General features: G+C 41.8%; 1 protein-coding gene across 1 annotated transcript in view; it reads right to left on the bottom strand.

Moving 5' to 3' along the window:
* Window positions 1-12964, bottom strand: part of LOC141133870 (NACHT, LRR and PYD domains-containing protein 3-like) — a 501301-nt gene that overhangs the window by 136092 nt on the left and 352245 nt on the right. The window lies entirely within an intron of this gene.

The following is a 12964-nucleotide window of genomic DNA, read 5'->3' as shown; positions in this document are numbered from 1 at the left end:
GCCGCAATTTCTTTATATTATTCAGTGCTTGCCTATTCATCTTCCAGCCTCTTTTTTTGCAGCGTATAGGAAGATGTGCACACTGTTTTTATGGAAAGGCTCCCCTCCGCGCATCAAATTCGCCCGGCTCACGCGGCCAAGGCTTAAAGGAGGCATCGGCTCCCAGACCTCCACAAATACTCCCTGGCGAGTCACCTTGCCCGAATCGTGGACTGGAATGTCCATGAACCGGGTAAGCTTTGGGTCACCTTGGAGAAATCAGTCTCTCAACTTTCACTGGAGTCCCTCCCCTGGATTCTTCCAGGACAAGTGCCACAGGAGATATTAATGCATCCTTTCATTTCAGCGTCGCTGGGTTCCTTTAGACGATCAATTAAAATCCCGTCAATATCCTCCGTACCGGGCCCGTTAACCCCACTGAGAGGCAACCCTGGATTTACCCCAGGGCTCTCATCATCTTTTCTAAACCAGATATGGCCACATAACAGAATGTTAGCCTACCAGTTCTATGTAGACAAGACCCCTAGATCATATGAGAATCTAGTTGACTCGTCCCTCCTCAAATCCTTCCCCTTTTGGACATACCGAAGATCCGACACTTCCTCTCAACTCAAGGAACGACATTGACTTGGACTAGACAACTAACTCCTTTTGAGGAACTATGCACTCGATCCTCCCCACAGGGACACTTAATCTCGTACATGTACAATGCACTTATAGACGATACCTCTTACACCCCAGACTCCGCACACACAGCATGGGAAGCAGACCTTCAGATGACCTTTACGGAGGAGGATTGGACTCGTATCAACGAATATATACATAAGGGCTCCCTTAATGTAGCCATTCAGGAGAATGGCTATAAAATTCAAACACGCTGGTATAGGACTCCGTCACTTCCACATAAATTCTCTCCAACCATCCCAGATACATGCTGGAGATGTGGAAAAGCGAAAGGCACTATGCTGCACATATGGTGGGATTGTGATTCCATACAGCCATTCTGGAAGGAAGTCCACGACCTCATCTCACATATTACAACATACTCTCTGACCTATTCTCCTGCCCAATATCTCCTACATCACACTCACCTGACTAAAAACAAGTACTTTAAATCATTAGCTATGCACCTGGTGAACGCAGCTAGACTATGTATCCCGACACATTGGAGATCCACCTCCGCACCTACAATTGGGGAGTGGTTCCTGGAGGATCTCCAAGATAGAGGAGATGGAGGAGCTGGTGCACATTTCACAAGAACGAATCCAAAAATTTACGACCACATGGGCCTGTTGGGCACATTTCAAATTATCTCAACGCTATAGCACGTATAGTTCCTGAATATTCTTGATTGGACCCTCAAGAGGTAAAATACAGTTCAGGATATGTGCAATGGAAAAAATCTGGACAGCCGCACTCCGGATTGGAAAAGTAAAAATAATGACATGATTTAAAATCCGTACATGGCTCTGTTGGAATAATGCAGCATAACCGCTAATGCGTTTCACGCTCCCATAGAGCGCTTACTCATAGCTGGTTTGTACGAAAGTGATAACCACTTATATACACACTATATGTCTACCACATGACCCCATATTAATTACTTAACTCTAAACAGCTGATCGTAGGTTTGTGTGGGGTTTTGACATTGATGTGATTGGATGTGCGTCCTATAGTGGAATCACTGTTGAAGACATGAATGAATAAACAAAATGTATTCATATTGACAATGTCAACTTATATAAACGATTAAAAAATTATTTTAAAGGTTTCTGAAAAAACATATTTTTTGTTCTCAAAAACCACAGAACTGAGATGGGTGCTGGAGCTTGACATTCAAACGTATAAACGTGTAAAATGTCATGCGGATTGATGCAGGTGTGTGCAGACTGTGTGAGCCGGTAGCCGCGGGACGATATGAACAGTGCATGGAGTGAACGTTAAGTGCATATACATGAAGTGAAAAGAGTGCCCGTTTGACATCACTGTTAGTGTTTAAAATAAAAAAGAAAAAATGGAAAAAACAACATGTGTATGTATACGTGCATGAATATGTACAAAAAATTGAGCAAATGTGAGTATAAAAGACAATTTTTTTATATATGTGTATATATATACACACATTTGTTGAATGGAAAACTTCCAAACAATGTGAAGATGTGTATAAACTGAAGACTGGGCAAAATATTGGCCCCCTATCTCAAAGATGCGACCAACAATGCCCAGACTCACAGTAATCCATATAATGAATGGGTGTTTTCCATTCAATCCCTACATATATGGATACTGATCGTTGCGATACAGAATCCGGAAACGAAAGGTAATAAGATATATCATGCACTAATAGTCCCTCCGCTCCAGCTCACAAAAGCGCACTTCTAAAAACATGCGTCACTCCGCATGGGATGCATTCATCCTGACTAGGCAACAAGGTCAACGTTGCTAGACGTAGTACTTTGAGGCAATCCCATCTCTTGATGAATCGTCTCCAAATGTATGGGCAGAACTATATGAGGTAGGCAAGAATGGAATAAGATGCAGTGTCTACGCACGTATCATTATTTTTTCTATACAAAAAATACTGTTAACCGTAAGAATGTGACGATCTCATTCAATACATATATCAATACGTGAATAACAATCTCACTAAACACATAATTATATAAATAAATGAAAAAATGAGCAAACAATCTACCTCTTTGCAGGCTATGACTCTTAAATCTACTTAAAGTGCATGGAGACCTTATAAAGGTAATAATGATCATGTTCAAGTATGATGAAAATTATGTCTGTAAAGCTAGTGTTGTAGCCTGCATACAGCTACCGTTAAACGATAATATCTACTTAGAAACAGAGTTTAGACAACAGTAGATATGACAGATATGACAAATAATTTCTTCTTGGTGTAAGTATATGTACATATCACTAATCATTCGCTTATATAAATGAATGGGTGTATGGCCTAATAAGAATCAATTATTAGGGAAAGAGAAGGAACTGATATATCAATATGTATTGTTATGTATTTTTTCTTAATTATCCACCAGAAAAAGTGTGAATGTATAACCTAGAAGGGAGGTGGGAGGAGAGGGACACAGGTGTGCCACTCGAGGACATGTCTTCAAGGGTATTTTATTTATAGAAATGTGAAACATCCCACTCAAAGTTTAACCCTCGCGGGATTCCCCCTCACTGGCCAATATTTATATGGGCTGGTGGGAGAGGTCCCGCATCTTTGGACCGGATAGTACCCGCCGTAAAGACACCGTCTTTTTCTGTCGCTTTATAGACGACTTGTTGTTCATTACATCAGATAGGGAGGCAAATTTGGATATCTGGCTTGCATAATTCAATGACAATCCATTTAACTTAAAGTTTACGGGAAATCTGCAATCCAGATCCATAGATTTTCTTGACGTAAAATTGACAGGGTCCGGTGATGCTATTCAATCCAGTCTGTACAGAAAACCCCTCAGTGGTAACACCCTACTCAGAGCTGACTCTGCACACCCTAAACACACTATCAGAGGAATACCATATAGTCAGCTCTTGAGGTTAAAACGTCTATGTAGTTCCCCTGAAACCTTTGAAGCTGAGGCCAAAAATATGGCAAACAGGTTCAAAGCTCATGGTTATAAAGAAACAGCAGTACAAACGGCACTCAATACAGTAAGATCCATCCCAAGACCTTCACTTCTAGAGAAAAAAACATCCAGAAAAATTCAACACAAAAAGGGGACTTCACTCAGAATCCCGTTTTTTTCTACCCCATACAGTTCGGAATTCAACCTAATAAAGAAAATTATCATGAAACATCTTCCTGTCCTGTATGACGACCCAATATATAATAACATCCTCTCTAAAGGGATAAAGGTTGTATCACGCAGAGCACCCACATTGGGACGTTCATTATCCCCCAGTTTGTTTTCAACAAATCGCATCATATCATAGTTACATAGTTACATAGTAGGTGAGGTTGAAAAAAAGACACAAGTCCATCAAGTCCAACCTATGTGTGTGATTATGTGTCAGTATTACATTACATATCCCTGTATATTGTGGTCATTCAGGTGATTATCTAATAGTTTCTTGAAGCTATCAATGCTCCCCGCTGAGACCACCGCCTGTGGAAGGGAATTCCACATCCTTGCCGCTCTTACAGTAAAGAACTCTCTACGTAGTTTAAGGTTAAACCTCTTTTCTTCTAATTGTAATGAGTGGCCACGAGTCTTATTAAACTCTCTTCTGCGAAAAAGTTTTATCCCTATTGTGGGGTCACCAGTACAGTATTTGTAAATTGAAATCATATCCCCTCTCAAGTGTCTCTTCTCCAGAGAGAATAAGTTCAGTGCTCGCAACCTTTCCTCATAACTAAGATCCTCCAGACCCTTTATTAGCTTTGTTGCCCTTCTTTGTACTCGCTCCATTTCCAGTACATCCTTCCTGAGGACTGGTGCCCAGAACTGGACAGCATACTCCAGGTGCGGGCGGACCAGAGTCTTGTAGAGCGGGAGAATTATCGTTTTATCTCTGCAGTTGATCCCCCTTTTAATGCAAGCCAATATTCTGTTTGCTTTATTAGCAGCAGCTTGGCATTGCATGCCATTGCTGAGCCTATCATCCACTAGGACCCCCAAGTCCTTTTCCATCCTAGATTCCCCCAGAGGTTCTCCCCCCAGTGTATAGATTGCATTCATATTTTTGACACCCAAATGCATTATTTTACATTTTTCTACATTGAACCTCATTTGCCATGTAGTCGCCCACCCCATTAATTTGTTCAGGTCTTTTTGCAAGATTTACTCATCCTGCGGAGAAGTTATTGCCCTGCTTAGCTTAGTATCGTCTGCAAATACAGAGATGGAACTGTTTATCCCATCCTCCAGGTCGTTTATGAACAAATTAAATAGGATTGGTCCCAGCACAGAACCCTGGGGGACCCCACTACCCACCCCTGACCATTCTGAGTACTCCCCATTTATCACCACCCTCTGAACACGCCCTTGTAGCCAGTTTTCAATCCATGTACTCACCCTATGGTCCATGCCAACGCACCTTATTTTGTACAGTAAACGTTTATGGGGAACTGTGTCAAATGCTTTTGCAAAATCCAGATACACCACCTCTACGGGCCTTCCTTTATCTAGATGGCAACTCACCTCCTCATAGAAGGTTAATAGATTGGTTTGGCAAGAACGATTCTTCATGAATCCATGCTGATTACTGCTAATGATATCATTCTTATTACTAAAATCTTGTATATAGTCCCTTATCATCCCCTCCAAGAGTTTACATACTATTGATGTTAGGCTAACTGGTCTGTAATTCCCAGGGATGTTTTTTGGGCCCTTTTTAAATATTGGTGCTACATTGGCTTTTCTCCAATCAGCTGGTACCATTCCAGTCAATTGACTGTCTGTAAAAATTAGGAACAACGGTCTGGCAATCACCTGACTGAGTTCCCTAAGTACCCTCGGATGCAAGCCATCTGGTCCCGGTGATTTATTAATGTTAAGTTTCTCAAGTCTAATTTTAATTCCGTTCTCTGTTAACCATGTAGGTGCTTCCTGTGTTGTGTCATGAGGATAAACACTGCAGTTTTGGTTACTGAAGCCCCCCGATTCACTCGTGAAGACTGAGGAGAAGAATAAATTCAATACCTCTGCCATCTCCCCATCCTTTGTAACCAGATGTCCTTCCTCATTCTTTATGGGGCCAATATGGTCTGTCCTCCCTTTTTTACTGTTTACATACTTAAAGAATTTCTTGGGATTTTTTTTGCTCTCCTCCGCTATGTGTCTTTCATGTTCTATCTTAGCCATCCTAATTGCACCCTTACATTTCTTATTGCATTCTTTATAAATTCTGAATGCTGTGGATGATCCCTCAACCTTGTATTTTTTGAAGGCCTTCTCTTTTGCTTTTATATGCATTTTTACATTGGAGTTAAGCCATCCAGGATGTTTGTTCGCTCTTTTAAATTTATTACCCAATGGGATACATTGGCTAATGCCCTTATTTAATATGCTCTTAAAGCAAACCCATCTCTCCTCTGTATTCTTTGTTCCTAATATTTTATCCCAATTTATGCCTTTTAGCCAGGTTTGTAGTTTAGGGAAGTTGGCTCTTTTGAAATTCAGTGTCTTTGTGTTCCCTTCATGTCTCATATTTGTGTGATTTATACTGAAACTAATTGACCTGTGATCGCTGTTACCTAAATTGCCCCGTATTTCCACATCTGTTATCAGGTCTGTATTGTTGGTAATCAGTAGATCTAGTAATGTTTTATTTCTAGTTGGTGCGTCTACCATCTGACCCATAAAATTGTCCTGCAAGACATTAAGGAACTGGCGAGCCTTAAATGAATGCGCGGTTCCCTCCGCCCAGTCTATGTCTGGATAATTAAAATCCCCCATTATGATAACACTTCCCATCCTTGCTGCTAATCCAATTTGTGATAGGAGATCCGTCTCCACTTCCTCCCTCAGGTTAGGGGGCCTATAGCATACTCCCAGTATTATTTTCCCCTTAGCTTCATCCCTTTGGAGCTCTACCCATAAAGATTCCACCTCCTCCCTAGCCCCCTCAGTGATGTCATCTCTCACATTCACTTGTACATTATTCTTGATATATAGGCATACCCCTCCCCCTTTTTTACCCTCTCTATCCTTGCGGTATAGGGTATACCCTTGAATGTTTGCCAGCCAATCATGAGAGCTGTTGAACCAGGTCTCTGAAATTCCCACAAAATCCAAATCCTCCTTGTACAACAGTATCTCTAGTTCACCCATCTTGTCCGCCAGGCTCCTGGCATTGGTGAACATGCCACATAGTTTAGACCGGTCGCATATTGTCCTCGTATTGGGTGTTTCAAGATTGCAACTTGGACTTGCTACTATACTCACCTTGCGTTTTTGTGCTTTGGTTAACCTACCACTAATGCCCCCAATACTACCCTCTGGAGTATCTTCCGCGCTGGCTATCACTGTCTCTGGACCCTCCCCCCCATCGCCTAGTTTAAAAACCCCTCTAACTTTTTGGCCATCTTCATTCCCAGCAGATCTGCACCCTCCTCATTTAGGTGCAGTCCGTCCCTTCTATAGTACCGGTTACCGACTGAGAAGTCGGCCCAGTCCTCCAGGAACCCAAACCCCTCCTTACTACACCAGCTCTTCAGCCACTTGTTTACTTCCCTAATCTCCCTCTGCCTCTCTGGTGTGGCTCGATGTACCGGTAGTATTCCTGAGAACACTACCTTGGAGGTCCTTTTCCTCAATTTAGCTCCTAAGTCCCTAAAATCGTTCTTTAGGACACTCCATCTGCCTCTGACTTTGTCATTGGTGCCAACGTGCACCATGACAGCCGGGTCTTCCCCAGCCCCTCCCAGTAATCTGGCCACAAGATCCGTGATGTGCCGAACCCGAGCGCCCGGTAGACAACATACTGTTCGGCGCTTCAGGTCTTGGTTACAGATTGCCCTCTCTGTCCTTCTAAGAATTGAGTCCCCTACCACCAGAATCTGTCTTTCCTTTCCCTTTGCTGCCCCCCCACTCTCACTGGAGGAGTTCTTCCCCTGGCAGCTAGGAGAGTCCCTCAACTCCAGCAGTGCTGGTCCCTGACTGGTTACACCAATGTCACTCAATGGAGCGTACTTATTGGGATGCTCCAGTCCTGGATCGGCCTCCCTGGCACTTCCCCCTCTACCCCTCCTGACTGTCACCCATCTACTCTTTGCTAGTGCCTGCACCTCTTTGTCTCCACCCGCCTCTGTGCTGGCCCCTGCCGGCACCTGCCGTGTACGTTCCTGGCTCACCTTTAGTATGGAGGGACTTCTCAGTGCTGACAGTTGCTTCCCCAGATTCAGAACCTGGGCTTCCAGGGAAACAATGTGCTTACATTTTGCACAGCAGTATTCGCCCTCGATCGGATGATCAAGGAACGCATACATGCCGCAAGATGTACAAAGAGTCGCCTCTCCACACCCGCCGGGCATCGTACCTATTAAATTTAGTGAGGATTTGGGGATTTTACCCTGTCCAAATTACCTAACAACTAGCTTCCTGGCACTAATACTCAAGACAATACACAGGTACACAATACACAAGTACTAACAATCCACACACACTACTCAGACAACACTCAGATACTCACACTACACAGGTACTATGACCCCTGTTATAACCTCCTGTTTTAAACTCTTGTTTATAACTCCCACTTAATCCAGCTCCACTTACACCAAGCTCCACAGCTTCAAACTGAGCACGCTCAACTGAGTCCTACAACAAGTTAAATAGGCACCTGGGAGCAATTAACCACACCCCTTAATTGATAGACTGATGAAACAGAAAAAAAAAAAAAAAGCTATTTAAAAAGTGACAGCAATTCCAATATCCAATTGGCTTAATTTCACAGGCAACTTTAAATGTGCAATAAAAACCTGCAATTACTGCGGGTACATTAAAACGGGTCAACATATAAAATCATGCAGCAACCAGAAAGAGTTTTTGATTCCTGTGTTTATAAATTGTAACACCAAATTTGTGGTATATGTTATTACATGTACCAGCTGCCAGGTACAATATGTTGGACGCACAACACGGCGTCTTAGGGACAGGCTACATGATCACCTGTATAACATTGAGAAAGAGAATTTGACAAATGTATCAAAGCACTGGATTTACACACACCACAAAGATACCTCCAGCTTGGTTATCCAGGGCATTGAGAAAATCATGACACCAGTGAGAGGAGGTGACAGATTCCAGATATTGTGCAAACGAGAAGTCCTTTGGATATTCTCATTAGACACTAGAATCCCGCGAGGGTTAAACTTTGAGTGGGATGTTTCACATTTCTATGAATAAAATACCCTTGAAGACACGTCCTCGAGTAGCACACCTGTTTCCCTCTCCTCCAACCTCCCTTCTAGGTTATACATTCACACTTTTTCTGGTGGATAATTAAGAAAAAATACATAAGAGTACATATTGATATATCAGTTCCTGAGAAAATACGAGAACCCCCTATCGGGGCTTTGAAGCAGCCAATGAAGTGCAGTATAATTAGTTGAAAAAATTCAATTTTATTGGTACAAAAATTTTTTTGTACCAATAAAATTGAATTTTTTCAACTAATTATACTGCACTTCATTGGCTGCTTCAAAGCCCCGATAGGGGGTTCTCGTATTTTCTCATGCACTTTATGGGGTGTGCGGCCTATCCGTCTACACTCATGTGAGTGCTTCTCATTGTTTGATATATCAGTTCCTTCTCTTTCCCTAATAATTGATTCTTATTAGGCCATACACCCATTCATTTATATAAGCGAATGATTAGTGATATGTACATATACTTACACCAAGAAGAAATTATTTGTCATATCTGTCATATCTACTGTTGTCTAAACTCTGTTTCTAAGTAGATATTATCGTTTAACGGTAGCTGTATGCAGGCTACAACACTAGCTTTACAGACATAATTTTCATCATACTTGAACATGATCATTATTACCTTTATAAGGTCTCCATGCACTTTAAGTAGATTTAAGAGTCATAGCCTGCAAAGAGGTAGATTGTTTGCTCATTTTTTCATTTATTTATATAATTATGTGTTTAGTGAGATTGTTATTCACGTATTGATATATGTATTGAATGAGATCGTCACATTCTTACGGTTAACAGTATTTTTTGTATAGAAAAAATAATGATACGTGCGTAGACACTGCATCTTATTCCATTCTTGCCTACCTCATATAGTTCTGCCCATACATTTGGAGACGATTCATCAAGAGATGGGATTGCCTCAAAGTACTACGTCTAGCAACGTTGACCTTGTTGCCTAGTCAGGATGAATGCATCCCATGCGGAGTGACGCATGTTTTTAGAAGTGCGCTTTTGTGAGCTGGAGCAGAGGGACTATTAGTGCATGATATATCTTATTACCTTTCGTTTCCGGATTCTGTATCGCAACGATCAGTATCCATATATGTAGGGATTGAATGGAAAACACCCATTCATTATATGGATTACTGTGAGTCTGGGCATTGTTGGTCGCATCTTTGAGATAGGGGGCCAATATTTTGCCCAGTCTTCAGTTTATACACATCTTCACATTGTTTGGAAGTTTTCCATTCAACAAATGTGTGTATATATATACACATATATAAAAAAATTGTCTTTTATACTCACATTTGCTCAATTTTTTGTACATATTCATGCACGTATACATACACATGTTATTTTTTCCATTTTTTCTTTTTTATTTTAAACACTAACAGTGATGTCAAACGGGCACTCTTTTCACTTCATGTATATGCACTTAACGTTCACTCCATGCACTGTTCATATCGTCCCGCGGCTACCGGCTCACACAGTCTGCACACACCTGCATCAATCCGCATGACATTTTACACGTTTATACGTTTGAATGTCAAGCTCCAGCACCCATCTCAGTTCTGTGGTTTTTGAGAACAAAAAATATGTTTTTTCAGAAACCTTTAAAATAATTTTTTAATCGTTTATATAAGTTGACATTGTCAATATGAATACATTTTGTTTATTCATTCATGTCTTCAACAGTGATTCCACTATAGGACGCACATCCAATCACATCAATGTCAAAACCCCACACAAACCTACGATCAGCTGTTTAGAGTTAAGTAATCAATATGTAGTCATGTGGTAGACATATAGTGTGTATATAAGTGGTTATCACTTTCGTACAAACCAGCTATGAGTAAGCGCTCTATGGGAGCGTGAAACGCGTTAGCGGTTATGCTGCATTATTCCAACAGAGCCATGTATGGATTTTAAATCATGTCATTATTTTTTCAATAAAGAGGATTTTATTTTTACTTTTCCAATCCGGAGTGCGGCTGTCCAGATTTTTTCCATTGCACATATACTATTGGAATAGCAATTGCCGGCACCTGGGGCTCTCACAATTATCCACACAGCGGAGGACAGGAAGTTTGAACCCGGTTACCTGAAGCGGTGGCAACCACACAGTTCAGGATATGTCGGGGTGACAACGCCACACGGAGTAGACTTCCGTCACTACCCACCCCCCCACAACCCCACTATCTCTCCCCTGCCCAACCCGCCTTCCCTCTCCCCAGTTCCCTCACTCCCACGTTCTTAATGCATACTTTCTCTGATACTTTTCCCTCCCTATCCCCCATTCACTCCTTTTCTTCCCCCTTTCCCTATCTCTTATTTTCGGACCCACATTCGGGTATCATTTTTCTTCCCTTTTTTTCTTTTTTCTTTCTTTTTTCTTTTGTTTTATATATAGTTTAAAAAAAAAATACGATCCCTAATTTCACAAAGGGGTTATAGGAACCCCTCTGAGCACCCTATCAGGGATTATGTACAGAATCACACGAGCTTGTCAAATAATAATTGAAATCTTGACTTGACATCGACATGTTTGTATTTATGTAATATATCTGTAATTGAGAACATTGTGACAAAAAGTACTATATAATACCCATGTTATTGTACAAGATGCTACCTTGCATGTTTTTGTTAATAAAAACTATTGTGGAAAAAAAAAAAAAACAATATTGATAAAAGGGTAGGTAAACAAGTGGAGGAAGAATATATATATTTGTTCATTTCTTATTCCTTTATATTTTATTTTTATTTCTTTTTAGTTTATCTATTACTTGACTGATCGCTGCTGGTTAATTAACATATCCATTTGTGAGGATATATACATAGTATTCCAGTGTTTCTTACAATATATTTCTATACTATTTTTTATATATATATTTTTTAATTACCGTATTTATTGGTGTATAACACGCACCCCAAGTTTAGGAGGGAATTTTAAGGAAAAAAACTTTTAGGAGTAAAGTTTAAGGAAGAAAAACTTACATTAAAATGCCCATCAATGCAGCCTTATCAGTGTTCATCTGCAGCCTTGTCAGTGTCAGTGCAGCCTTGCCCCTGTGTCCATTGCAGCTTTGTCAGTGCAGCTTTGCCCCAGTGCAGAATTGTCAGTGCAGCCATGTCAGTGCAGCCTTGTCAGTGCAGCCATGTCAGTGCAGCTTTGTCAGTGCAGCTTTGCCCCAGTGCAGCCTTGCCCCAGTGCAGCCTTGTGTGATCGCCGCGATCCCTGCCGACATACACAGCTGTGTGTAAATTCAAATATGGCGCTGAGACTGCAGGGACTCGGCGGAGCCGAGATACACATACCCGAGAGTCCTCGGCTTTTCTCGGTGCTGCTCACAGTCACGCCCTATGATGGACATAACACAGGTCCAATGGCGGGACTGGGCGTGACTGTGAGCAGCACCGAGAAAAGCCGAGGGCTCTCGGGTATGTGTATCTCGGCTCCGCTGAGTCCCTGCAGTCTCGGCGCCATATTTGAATTTACACACGGCTGTGTATGTCGGCGGTGATCGCGGCAATCGCCGCGATCGCTCCGATCACACAAAATTGGCGGGGATCGGCCTATAACACGCACCCACGATTTTCCCCTGATTTTCAGGGGAAAAAAGTGCGTGTTATATGCCAATAAATACGGTATTTATGTATACATATTTTCTTATATTTCTTCCTCCACTTGTTTCCCTCCCCTTTTATCAATATTGTTTTCACCAATAGTGTATTTAGCATTATTCTGATGATTCATGTCCTTGTGAGAATGCCATACACCATTTCCTACTTCCTCCCGCCCTTGTCCCCGCCCACAGCTGGCCCAGAGTGTAGAAATTATCCATGGGTATACCTGTAGCCATAGGTTGAAAAAGGAACCAATAGCAGTTCTGAAACGCGTCCTTTTTGATGACTACATCCGTTCCACGCTGGTTGCTGTCCCTCACCGCCGACGTCACTTCCGGGATCTTCGTTTTCCCTAGACTCGGATCATGTGACCTCCACCGGCATCTCCAGGATCTTCCAACATCTGCTGGCAACTTCATTGGAGTCCCTGCCGCTATTTACCCACAGTCCTGGGAGTCT

The sequence above is a fragment of the Aquarana catesbeiana genome, linkage group LG03, assembly GCF_042186555.1.
Source record: "Aquarana catesbeiana isolate 2022-GZ linkage group LG03, ASM4218655v1, whole genome shotgun sequence".
Taxonomy (NCBI): Eukaryota; Metazoa; Chordata; class Amphibia; order Anura; family Ranidae; genus Aquarana; species Aquarana catesbeiana.
Note: the sequence above shows the minus strand (reverse complement) of the source record. Positions and strands in the feature narration are given on the sequence as shown.